Source organism: Bubalus kerabau, chromosome 16 (assembly GCF_029407905.1).
Source record: "Bubalus kerabau isolate K-KA32 ecotype Philippines breed swamp buffalo chromosome 16, PCC_UOA_SB_1v2, whole genome shotgun sequence".
Lineage (NCBI taxonomy): Eukaryota > Metazoa > Chordata > Mammalia > Artiodactyla > Bovidae > Bubalus > Bubalus kerabau.
In genome coordinates, this window is record NC_073639.1 from 63,148,913 (window position 1) to 63,162,483 (window position 13,571).

Sequence of the window (13,571 nt, forward strand, 5' to 3'; positions counted from 1 at the left end):
TCTAGCTTGTCACAGAGCACCGAGCTGAGCTCTATGTGCTATACAGCAACTCTTCACAACTGTATTTCTTTTTTTTTTAATTATTCTGCTAAAATATACATACCATAAAATTGAACACTTTAACGAGTTTCAATATGTAGTTAAGTAACATGGAGTGCATTCACAATGTTGTCCAACCATTCCTTAGCTCGTGGCCCCTTCCATCTTCACTAGCTAGCTATTTTACACATGGTAGTGTTTATATGTATATCAATGCTACTCTCTCAGTTCATTCCACCCTCTCTTTCCCCTGGTATGTTCACAAATCCATTCTCTACATCTAGATTTAAATGGTAATCTCATTTTTTTTAAGATGCCTTTATGGTGACATATGAACTGACATACGTCTGACCAAATATCTGGGTATCATAGTCTAGCCATGTTGACACATGAAATTAACCATGAGGCCGTTGCAGTACTCCAGACGAGATGTGCTGAGAGTCTTAACTAGCATACGGGCAGGGAAATGTAGAGGAGGGGATGAACAGAAGCACTGCTGAGGTGGGGGCCTCGACAGCACTGAGCAGGGGACGCTCGTGAAGACCTGGTTTCTAGAATAAGTGCTGGTGCAGAAAGTGGTAATATTTAGCAAGATGGGAAGAAAGAGGGGTCTAAGTGACTCACAGGTCATTACTGAGCAGCTCCTATGCCTGAAGCACTGCTCCGGGTTCTCAGGATGTGCAGCTTTGGAGGTCAGACGTGGTCTCTCTGAGCTGAAATCAAGGTATCAGGGACTTCCCTGGTGGTCCAGTGGCTAAGACTCTGAGCTCCCAATGTGGGGGACCTGGGTTCAATCCCTGGTCAGGGAACTGGACCCCACATGCTGCAACTAAGAGTCTGAATGCTGCAACTAAAGATCCCGCATGCTGCAATGAAGACCTGGTGCAGCCAAATAAATAAATAAAAATAAATAAGTTTTAAAATAAATAAAATCAAGGTGTCAGCAGGGCTGTGGTCCTTCTGGAAGCTCTAGGGAAGGATTCATTTGTTTGCCTTCTCTAGTTGCCTGAGGCTGCCCTCATTCCTTAGCTCGTGGCCCCTTCCATGTTCAAAGCAACACTGGCTGGTTGAGCCTTTTATATCATATCACTTTGAAACTGACTCTTCTTCCTCCTGCTCACCTCCCTTTACATCCCCTGATTACACTGGGTCCACCTGGATAAGCCAGGGTATGTTACCGTCAGTTGGGCAACAGCCATAATTCTACCCACTACCCGAATCCCCCCTTGCCATGGAAGCATAGCAGAGTCACAGGTCCTGGGAATTAAGATGTGGCCATCTTTAGGGATGCTTACTACACCTCACTAATTTCCTTATGGCTTCCCTGGTGGCTCAGACAGTAAAGAAACTGCCTGCAATGTAGGAGACCCAGGTTCGATCCCTGGGTCAGGAAGATCTCTTGGAGAAGCGAATGGCAAACCACTCCAGTATTTTTGTCTATAAAATTCCATGGACAGAGGAGCCTGGTGGGTTACAGTCCATGGGGTCGCAATGAGTTGGACACGACTGAGCAACTAACACTTTCAACTTTCAAATAAACCTGCAGTCATGATGTGTGCAGTAGGAACAGAGAAGGAGGGGAGGGGCAAGGGCCCATGGTGGGCAGACTTTCCTCCATTGATCTTTCTAGAATATTGGGGTTGTTTCCAAAGCATCAGACTGGTCTTGAAGAGTTGATGTCTCTCCTGCTTCTCAGACCCCAGAATGGATCTCCTTTAAAGAGGATGGGACACATGAATTGATGGGTGGTGTTAGTCATTCCATCATGCCCGGCTCTTTCTGACCCCCATGAACCCCACCAGGCTCCTCTGTCCATGGGGATTCTTCAGGCGAGAATACTGGAGTAAGTTGCCATGCCCTTCTTCAGGAGATCTTCCTGACCCAGAGATTGAACCCAGTTCTCCTGCACTGCAGGCAGATTCTCTATTGTCTGAGCCACCAGGGAAGCCCATATGAATTGACGGCTGGGGTTTATTTTCCCACCTGGTCCACCTGGTGCTGATAGATGAGCTTGGTACCTCTTTCATGGGAGATACTGGGATGCTGTCATATCATGGTGGTGTGAGGTCAGGGTTCCCTTCTCCCCACTACCCTCCTTAATTAAACAGAGGCTTAACTGCTGCCTGATTTGCATTTCTTCTCCTAGATTCTCCCTCCCTCACCCTCTGGTTCAAAACTCAGGAAAAAGAAGAGGAGGCAGGGCATGGCGTGGGTGATTAAATGCATGGACTTTAGGTTAAGACATAACTGAGCTTTTAGCCCAGCTGTGCCACTGAAGAGCTGTGTGACCTTATGAGGTCACCTACCTTCAGCCCAGACTCCTCATCTGGCCACTGGGTGTGGCAGGACTACCCACAGCCTGTCGGGTGGATTAAAAGAGGTAGCCATTTGACTTATGGTCAAATGGTGGGGGTTGGAGGGAGGAGAAAGGGTGATGAGATAGGGAGTGTGGGATCAGCATGCAGACACTGTTATAATTAAAATGGATAACCAATAAGGACCTACTGTATAGCACAGGGAACTCTGCTCAATGTTATGTGGCAGCCTGGATGGGAGGGGAGTTTGGGGGAGAATGGACACATGTGTAAGTATGGCTGAGTCCCTTTGCTGTCCTCCTGAAACCATCACAACATTCTTAATCGGCTATATTCCAATATAAAGTAAAAAGTTAGGAAAAAAAAGAGCTAGCCATTTGGAAAGCCCTCTGCAAGGTGATTGCTGCATACAGTGGGCACTCAGTAAATGCTCAGTCTTGCGATTATTGCTTTTGTGTTTTTGAAATTACCTGCTTCACGCCCCAGCTCAAAATTTACCTCCTCAATCGGGACTTCCTTCCAGGTGTCCCTACCCTGTTCTGGACATGACTGCACTCTATGTTATTCCAGGGAGGTCTGTGCTCCGTGATTGCAGACTGGATAATGTGTTTGACTTGTCTTAGTGCACTTTAAGGGCTTCACAGATAGCTCAGTGGTAAAGAATCTGCCTGCCAATTCAGTAGACGAAGGTTTGATCCGTGGGTCAGGAGAATCCCCTGGAGAAGGAAATGACCACACACTCTAGTATTCTTGCCTGAGGAATCCCATGGACAGAGGAGCCCAGTGGGCTCCAGTCCATGGGGTTGCCAGGAGTTGGACACAACCTAGAGGCTGAGCACAGTGCACATATGAGAGGGTGCCCAGGTAGCAGCTGAGCACAGTGCATACACGAGAGGGTGCCCAGGTAGCGGCTGAGCACAGTGCACATGTGAGAGGGTGCCCAGGTTCCTCCATGCTCAGTGCCCCTCCTCTGCCCACCAGATAGCTCTGGGCTTTCTCTTTCCCAGAACTCACCACATTGCGTTTTAATGGCCTCATCTTTATCTGTCTCCCAGGGACACTGGAGGCTCCTGTGGGCAGAGGCTGGGTCTGGTTGACTCATCGCTAAGACCATGATGCCTGTTCTCATGTCCTGGGGCTGCTGTAACAAGTCACCACAAACTGAAACGCAGAGATGTATTCCCTCACGATGCAGCAAGTCAGGCATCTAAACCAGTCATCAAGGCTGGTTCCCTCTGGTGACCTCCGAGGAGGAATCAGTCCATTGCTTCTGACCCAGCGGCCAGTGTCACCAATGATGCTTCGCCTTTCTTGGTTTGTGGCTGCATCACTCCAATCTCTGCCTCCCTTGTCCCGTGGCCTCACCCCTGGGTGTCCGTCTTCCTCGAAGGGCAGCAGTCATTGGATTTAGGGCTCACCCTGATCCAGTATTCCTTCATCTTAACCTGATGACATCTGCAAAGACCCCATTTCTATTTTTTTTTTTTTTGCCACTGTGTGGCATGTGGGATCTTAGTTCCTCAACCAGGGATTGAACCCATGCCTCCTGAATTGGGAGTGCAGAGTCTTACACACTGGACCTCCAGGGAAGAGAGCTCCCCCTATTTCTAAATTAACTCACATTCACAGGTAAATGGGGTTAGGATTTAGACATATCCTTTGGGGAACATAATTCAGCTCACAACAGTGCCAGCCACATCTATTCATCCTAAATATTTGATGAAGGAATGACTGTATGGAGAAATGAATGAATTGATTGTCTCAGGGTCCCTGTTTCTCCAGGAAATTTCAGACTGAAGTTGGTGCGAGGAAGTTGAGAATAGGAAAATAAAATATACGGAAGTGTTTGGGTGAAATACACACATACGTGCATACACACACTCTCTCTCTCAGTGTCCTTGTATGGGCAGCTCTGGGAGGAGGCTAGAAGTGGTGGCCTTTGGGTGGGATCCCAGGTGGTTATTCCACCCGCTCCCCCCTCCCAACCTGTCCCCCAGGGCCACGCTGCGGTGGGGCCCAGGCACCGTTTTATTAATTGTGATCAACTGTGGTTAATTCCCTTAATCTAGACTTGCTTGCCCATAAAGCCCAGACCTCAGCTATTGGATTTCCCTGATCAAAGGGCGATGTGTGGGGGGCGCTGCCCAGGAGGGCTTGGCGAGCCTCGTAAACACAGCCGGCCCAGGACACAACACGCACCCTCCCGAAGATGGGCTGATCGATGTCTGGAGCAATCCCATGTGAAATATTACTGTTGTTTAAATGGTGCTCGTGGGATTTACGGCTGGGTATTAATCGGCCCTGCTTAATGCATTGACCTTTGCCCTCCAGCAATTCAGGGAATGGCAGTGGTGGGGCCAGAAGCTAATTCTGTGGATTAAAGCAGAAAGAGCCCCCTGCATTTGGAAGTGTCAGGGACAGTTTAGGCACTGGCAGAATGTCTATGGCTTTCCTCATCACAGCAGCCAGCAACGGGGGCTTCCTAGCAGGCTACATGCTAGAAATGATGCTCTATGCCATCGGTTTCTTTTTTATTTTATTTATTGATTTATTTGTTTATTTTTGGCTGTGCTGGGTTTTTCGTTGCTGCCTGCTGACTTTTCTCTAGTTGTGGCGAGTGAGGGCTCCTCTCTTGTTGCAGCGTGCAGGCTTCTCGTTGCGGTGGCTTCTCTTGTTGCAGAGCATGGGCGGCAGAGTGCAGGCTCAGTATGTGTGGCTCACGGGCTTAGCTGCCCCGTGTGGCATGTAGACCGGGAATCGAACCCGTGTCCCCTGCATTGGCAGGAGGATTCTTCACCCCTGGACCAGCAGGAAGATCCCACTAATTTCTCTGTCTCGTTCAGCCCTATGTTTACTTAACCCCTCTCCCCTTCTGCTCCAGGACTTTTCACATCTGTTTCTTCCCCCTGCAATCCCCTTCTTTCCATGCATCCTCAGTTCTAACCTCAGATGTCACTTCCTCCAGGCAGCCTTCCTGACCCCCAAGTCTTGTTCAGCCCGTCATCAGGATCCCAAGATTGTTTCACAATTGTCATTGTGGCTTTTCTAGCCTGGCTCTTCTGACAACCTGTAAGTTGCTGGAAGGCAGGAGCTGAAATGTTACCCAGATCGCCTGCATACAGACCAAGCTCAGAGTAGACACTCAATAAATATTTGGTACATGAATGACTCAAAAGAGGTCCAGCAACAGTCAAGGGCACAGTTGACAGATTTTAGAGATGAAATAGTTAAATTTGGTGTGTTAAGTCTTTTGACCAGGGATGAGCAGGTGGAGCATGGAGGATTTTTAGGGCAGCAAAACTACCCTGTATGATCCTGTCATAGTGGATACCTGTCATTATACACTTGTCCAAACCCACAGCGTGTCTACTGTGGACTTGGGTGATGATGGTGAGTCAGTGTATTTCATGGCTCGTAACAAATGTCCCCCTCTGGTGGGGATGCTGGGAATGGGTGAGGCTGTGTGTGTGAGGGAGTTAGGGGGGTTATATAGGAAGCCTCTGTGCCTTCTGCTCACTATTGCTGTGAACGTAACACATTATTGGCCAGGGGATTTCTGCAGAAACTAACGCCTGTGGCCTTAGTGATTTGTTAAGTAAGTGAATATCGAAACGTCTCTGGTGAATAACATTCAGTAACAAAAGATGTATTAATATGTCTCTGGTCAACAAGTTGTTAAAACTGTTCTGAAAGGGCTTCCCTGGTGGCTCAGTGGTAAAGAATCCGCCTGTCAATGCAGGAGACACAGGTTTGATCCCTGGTCCAGCAAGTTCCCAAACGCAGCAGACAACTCAGCCCGCGTGCCACAACTGCTGCTGGAGCCTGCACGCCCTGGAGCCTGTGCTCAGCAACGAGAGAAGCCAGCTCAAGGAAACGCCAGCACAGTGAGAAAGCCGTGCTCCGCAACGAGAGGAAAGCCCACGCAGCAACAAAGACCCAGCCCAGCCAGTACCGAAATGTTAAATTTAAAAAAATTATTAAAAAAGCTGTTCTAAAAAAATGAAGTCTGCTAAAAAAAAGATCTATTGATCCAACACTAAATATCAGATCACATTTAATAATCTTAACCTCTCAGCCTAAAAAGATGGGCAACCTAGCCACTCTGGGCTCATGTCCTGATTGCCAGCAAGATTGGTAGAAGGTGAGCAGAGGCAGCCCTTTCCGACGGGGCACGTGGCTCTAGTTAGCCACAGTCCCCACCACTCCGCTATAAGCACCTATATATTTATACTCAATGCCTTCTCTGCTGGTCTGTGTTCCTCACTTGATGTTGACCCAGAGGAAGAAGACAGACATAAGGAAGGGCACAGAAATGCAGGGCAGGGCAATCTTCCTGGGAGCAGAGTTGGCAGAGGGTGCTGACCTCATGGTACCCATGCTCTCATTGTCTCCTTCTGCATGCTTGGGCTGGGCTCAGCTTGTCCTATCCCAGGTGGAATGCCAGGAGAGACTCCTCTGTGGTTCTACAAAGCTACAGGGAGCTGGACACACGGGAGCTTTCCGTGGGGAGAGGGAAGGGATTGCCGGGTTGAGAATTATCTTGATCTCAGATGACAGTCATGCAGGAGAATTTGCATCCAGGACAACCTGTGTTGTCCAATACAGCATCCACCGGCCATACATGGCCATCAAGCACATAAAGTGTGGGTGGTCCGAACTGAGATGGGCTAAGTGCAATGCATGTGACTCATAAATGATATAACATGTAAAATCTCTATTATTTTTCACTTGATTGCATGTTGAAATGATACTATTTCTCCTCTTTATAGTCATAAATAGCTTTTATTCATTTGTTGTTCAGTCGCTTAGTCATGTCTGACTCTTTGTGACCTCATGAACTGCAGCACGCCAGACTTTCCTGTCCTTCGCCATCTCCTGGGGTTTGCTCAAACTCATGTCCGTTGAGTCAGAAATGCCATCCAACCATCTCATCCTCTGTTGCCCTCTTCTCCTCCTGCCTTCAATCTTTCCCAGTATCAGGGTCTTTTCCAATGAGTTGGCACTTCCCATTGGGTGGCCAAAGTATTGGAGCTTCAGCTTCAGCGTCATTCCTTCCAATGAATATTCAGGGTTGATTTCCTTTAGGATTGACTGGTTTGATCTCCTTGTGGTCCAAGGGACTCTCAAGAGTCTTCTCCAGCACCACAATTTGAAAGCATCAATTCTTTGGTGCTTAGCCTTCTTTATGGTCCAACTCTCTCATCCATACACGACTACTGGAAAAACCATAGCTTTGACTAGACAGACCTTTGTTGGCAAAGTGATGTCTGCTTTTTAATATACCTATTAGGTTTGTCATAGCTTTTCTTCTGAGGAGCAAGTGTCTTTTAATTTCGCGGCTGCAGTCACAGTCCGCAGTGATTTTGGAGCCCAAGAAAATAAAATCTGTCACTGTTAGCAATTTTTGCTTAACTATGTTATAGAGAAGTTTTCTTTTTTTTAAAGATCATATTTATCATATCATTTCTTCTAAAAGTATTTGACTTCCAAGTGTCGTCCAGGCAGTATTTAGATGGAGACGACACAGCAGTAAGCAAAGGCCCTCATCTCGGGGGATCTACCTTCTGCTTTGGGGAGTCAGATGAGAAGCAAAGGATAGTATCTGATTTTCCAAAAAGTTCGTTTGGGTTTTTCTGTAACATCTCGTGGTAAAACCTGAAGAAACTTTCTGACCAACCCAATACTATAAAGTCAATTAGGGTAGGATACTGGGTCTTCATAAGCAGGGTAGTCCTAGAAGACCTCTCTGATAAGGTGCCATTTGGGTGGAGATGTGGAGGAAGTGAGGAAAGTGAGACATGCGAATATTGTACTAGGGTGTTTCAGGCAGAAGGATGTGCAAATGCAAAAAGTGCAAAGGCGCTGGGGTGGGCTGTGCTCGGCATATTCAGGGAACAGCCAGGAGAGCCAAAAGGCTGGAGCAGAGTGAGTGACGGGAGGTGGGGAGGAAGACAAAGTCAGAGGTCGAGGGACCTGGTTACATAGCAGACAGCAGTAAGGACTCTGCATTCTACTTTGAGTGAGACAGGACCTATGGCAGGGATGTGCTTAGAGGAGGGATCTGATCCGACTTACCTCATCCTTATAAAGGATGAGGCCCACTCTGGTGGCTTTGCTGAGTGGATAGACTGCTGTTGCTGCTGCTAAGTCACTTCAGTCATGTCTGAGTCTGTGCAACTCTATGGACTGTAGCCCGCCAGGCTCCTCTGTCCATGGGATTCTCCAGGTAAGAACACTGGAGTGGGTTGTCATGCCCTCCTCCAGGAGCTCTTCCCAACCCAGGATTGAACCCGGGTCCCCTGCATTGAGGCAGATTCTCTACCACTGAGCCACCAAGAAAGCACTGAGTGGATGGAGGGAAGGGTGCAAATGTGGAGGCAGGGAGACTTCCGAGATGATTGGATGGTGACTGCGGCCACGAAATTAAAATCATAATATAATCAAGTTTTAGCCATGTTTTAGGGAAACAAGAACATCACTGTATCAACTGTACACATCAGTTTTAATGCATATTTGGATTTCAGAATATTTTTTTTTCAGAATCAAGAAAATAGGGCACTGAATGTTTTTATCTATTTTTTTTTTTAATTAAAAAAATTTTTTTTTGGCCATACTTCATGGCATGGGAGATCTTACTTCCCCAACCAGGACCTGAACCCATGACACCCTCATTGGAAGCTTGGAGTCTCAACCACTGGACCACCAGGGAAGTCTCTTTCTTTTTCTTTTTTTAATTAAAAAAAAAACAACAAGTTTAATTTCTTTTTTCAATTTTAGGGCACTGGATGTTTTTTAGGGCTTCCCAGGTGGCACTAGTGGTAAACAACGTGCCTGCCAATGCAGGAGATGTAAGAGACTCGGATTCAGTCCCCGGGTTGGGAAGATCCCCTGGAGGAGGGCACGGCAACCACTCCAGTGCTCTTGCCTGGAGAATCCCATGGACAGAGGAGCCTGGGGGGCTACAGTCCATTGCACTGTGCACAACTGAAGCGACTTAGCATGCACACATGCACTGGCTGTTTTTAATTGAAAGAATCTGTAGTGGGAACTCAACGTTTGTTCTCTTTATTTCCAAGTTTTGTCTTTTTTCGCTTCTAGGTGGTTGAGAGTAAAAATTATGTTTCTGTAACATCATTGGAGTTCCACTGTGTAATACATTATGTGTATGTATTTACATGTATCAACTCTTTTCATCTATAAAGTGAAATCTCAGAAGCCAAATCATTAGGGTCTGGGGACTACCTCAGTTGACTGGAAATAGGAGATGTGTTCAATGATGCATTACTGAATATGAGATTCTGGTTAATCCAATGTGCTAGGGGATTCAGCTTTAAGCTTTACAATATCTGGGTATGGCACCTTAACTATAATGATGCTAAAGAGGAGGTAGGAATTGGACCTTAAAAACATCTGCATGGGCCTATGACACTCCTTGAATCCTTGCTGCTCCTAAATATCTGAGGACCAGCAGCATGCCTATCACATGGGACTTTGAAAGAAATGCAGAGTTCCAGGCACCAGCTAGTATCTAAATTTTTGCAAGGTCCCTGGGAGATTTATAGGCTTTTTTAAAGCATGAGAAATACAGATTTGACTGGTCCCACTTACCAGTAAGGAACTGAGATTATCAGTCCTACAACCTGCCAGAAATTGGATCCTGCCCATGGCACAGGAGCTCGAGAATGGATCCTTCCCCAGTCGAGCCTTCAGATGAGACCACACTCCTGGTTGCCTCCTGAGAGAAACTGAAGCAGAGGCTCCAACTGAGTCATGCTCAGATTCCTGACCCACAGAAACTAAGAGACAACGCATGTGTCTTTTTTGAGTCCCTACATTTGTGATAATTTGTTATACAGCAATAGAGAATTAACACAGTCTCCTAAGGAACTTAGAGAAAAAACACAATTACAACTGCTAACATCCAAGTCTGACTTTTGACCAGTTGAACCAGAGTCACCAGGGTTGATCCAAGCAATGATATTTAAGAAGCTCTTCCCACATGTTGATGGTGCACAACTGAGGCTGAGGAGTCCTGCCCAAGATACTGCTGTTGGAAAGCAGTCTCCAGTGATTGTAGGCTCCCTGGGCACTCTTCCCCACACCTCACCCCAGTGTGTGGTCATTTGAGCTTTCTGGTTGCTCATCCCTGGGTTGTTGCTGTTGTTTAGTCGCCAAGTCGTGTCCGACTCTTTCGTGACCTGATGGACTGTAGCCCACCAGGCTCCTCTGTCCATGGGATTTTTTCAGGCAGCAATACTGGAGTGGGTTGCCATTTCCTTCTTCAGGGGATTTTCCTGACTCAGGGATCGAACCTGCATCTCCTGCCTTGGCAGGTGGATTCTTTCCTACTGAGTCACCAGGGAAGCCCCATTCCTGGGTTTAGCTGGAGGTTAATCTTTTCCCCAGCTTTCTTCCACCAGCCTTACTCTGAAGAGAGGGGTTTCTGGTGCCCTTTCTGTCAGAATGATGGAGACCTTTGGGAAGATGGCCCCATTGCGGTGATATGTGATGGTTCCATCCATCCATCCATCCATGGGAAAGGATCTTAATGAAGAGCCTGGGGCCCAAGAGGCTGGAGCCTCGGTCCACAGAGGCTTTGAAATCGGAGCTTTCATATCATATTCACACATCTGAAACACATCAGAGGGTGAAGGACAGACACGATGAGGTAAGGGCTCAGAGGGGATCTGGCAAGAATGGGGACAGATGAGAGAAGATCTCTGGTGACTTCCCTGTGGCGTCTCTCTGGGTCAGGTCATTTGGCAGGGGGAGGGGAGAGTGGGCTGCTCTGCTGCTATCACCTGGCTAGAATTTCAGGAGCATCGCCCAGACACCCAGTGTCCCCGGCCATCTGCTTTATGACTTGGGTTGCCATCCCCCAGGCTTATCCCAGGTCACGTTTTCCAAAGATAAGCAGTTAAGGGGTGTGTCAGAGATGAGAATTTATAGCCGAGTAACTCAACTTTCCTGACCTGCCTGTCCCCTGACCCTGCCTGGGGCTGCCAAGACTGACCTATGAAAGAATAATGTGTATGAGAGGGTTTCCAGGAAGCAAGGATAAGGGTGGGGTTACACCTGAGAACTCAGAAATTCTGAGATCTGGAAAGGGCTTGGATGTCAATCCGTGGGGCTATTGAGCAAAATGCTCTAAGAATGTAGGCTCAAACAGCCCAAGGTTCCAAACCTGCCTCTGCCACTTGGGCGAATGGCTTAACCAACCTCAGTGTTCTTATCTGTAAAGTGCGGGTAATAGGAATATACACTACAGAGGATTGACATGATGCTTATGTGAGATGTAACATATGTTAAAGTGTTGGGTTGACTGAAAAGTTCGTTTGAGTTTTTCTGCAAGATGGTATGGATCTCGAATGAACTTTTTTGCCAATGCAACGTGTAACCGCCAGCATGGTATCTGGGAAGAATAAGTGCTCAATAAACGGGAGTTGTTAACTCCATTTTTCTTTTCATAGCCAGGAGAGCTGAGGTGTCTAATGGAAACACAGCATCCTTGAAGTATGATCACAGGGAAGAGGTGGCCACATGGAATATTTCAGCAGACATCTGTCTGTCTGCTCACTTAGAAGCCGTTTGAGCAGAACACTCCCAGATAATTTAAGTTCATATATATCTTCCCCTGTGATTAATCAATAGTTCATCAGATAATTGATTTTCTGTGGTTGTTTTCCCAAAGCTTGTTTGCTAAGGGTCTTTCCAAAATGGCTTGATGCCTTGCCTTGTGACTTGAGTATTTTTGACACTTTATTTTTTTTAATGTTTATTTATTTGGCTGTGTCGGCTCTTTGTTGCTTGCAGCACATGAGATCTTTCATTTTGCCTCGCACACTCTCCAATTGTGGCTCATGGGTTCCAGAGCTCGCAGGCTCACTTGCCTCCCCTTTTTCCTGGAAGGGAAACTGAAGCAATGAAAAGTGAAATGTCTTGCTCTGAAGCAGAGGGCTCCTGGGGCTGAAGCCAGGGTTGAACTCCACTTTTCTGACTCCTAATCCAGCGGCCTCCAACTGCGCCTCTTGGGCAGCCATCTGTCTTTTCCCCACTTGTCTCATGCCAGACACCATCCCGTGCTGAGACTGTTCTCACAAACACGTGGGTGACCCTGGAAGAGAACATCTTCATTCGGAACCTATGAGGCAACTGGACTTAGTTGATCTCCCTACAGATCCCATCAGCATGTGGAATCTTAGTTACTGGATTGGGAATCATACCCATGGCCCTTGCATTGCAAGGCAGATTCTTAACTGCTGGACTACCAGCGAAATCTTTGCCCTTGACTCTTTATGAGGGACATTCTTCAGGAAAGCTCATTTATGGCTCTGATCATCCTTACAGCAACAGTAAAGTCTAACTCTGCAGACCATAGTCTATTCACCAGGGGTGGCGTCCAGGTCTCCACTTGTGTTTTTCATGTGATTCTCAGGCAAGTGGTCTTTTTACAAAAGGAGGCTCAGCGACATAAGGCTAAACTTGGCTAACATTACAGGTGTGAAAAGTATGGGAATGAGGATGAAAATATGCATCGTGATCCACAGAGAGGTACTTGAAAATGAAATTCCTGCCAATTATTTATTCATTTTTTAACCTTTGCCACTTGAAAAGTGAGAGTGGGAATCAGATTAGAGTTAATTAGGCTCCGAATGAAGATGTTCTCTTCCAGGGTCACCCACGTGTTTGTGAGAACAGGCTCAGCACGGGATGGTGTCTGGCATGAGACAAGTGGGGAAAAGACAGATGGCTGCCCAAGAGGCGCAGTTGGAGGCCGCTGGATTAGGAGTCAGAAAAGTGGAGTTCAACCCTGGCTTCAGCCCCAGGAGCCCTCTGCTTCAGAGCAAGACATTTCACTTTTCATTGCTTCAGTTTCCCTTCCAGGAAAATGGGGATAATAATTCTTACTTTGACAACTGAAGGAAATCACAGATAGAAAAGCATAAGTGTGGCACTTCCCCAGTGCTCCAGAGGGTTAAGGCTCTGTTTGATCCCTGGTAGGGGACCTAAGATCTCACATGCTGGCTGGAGCAGTAAACCCTCCCTGCCCACCACCAAAAAAAAACAAAAACAAAAACAAAAACCCAAAACACCCTAAAACAAAATAAACTAAAAAGAAAAGCAAAAGTGCTGTGTAAAGGCAAAGTGATAATAATATTCTGGCCCATCAGCTTGTCTGGGATGGAGGAGGGGAGATGTGCTTAAGCCATGCATGTC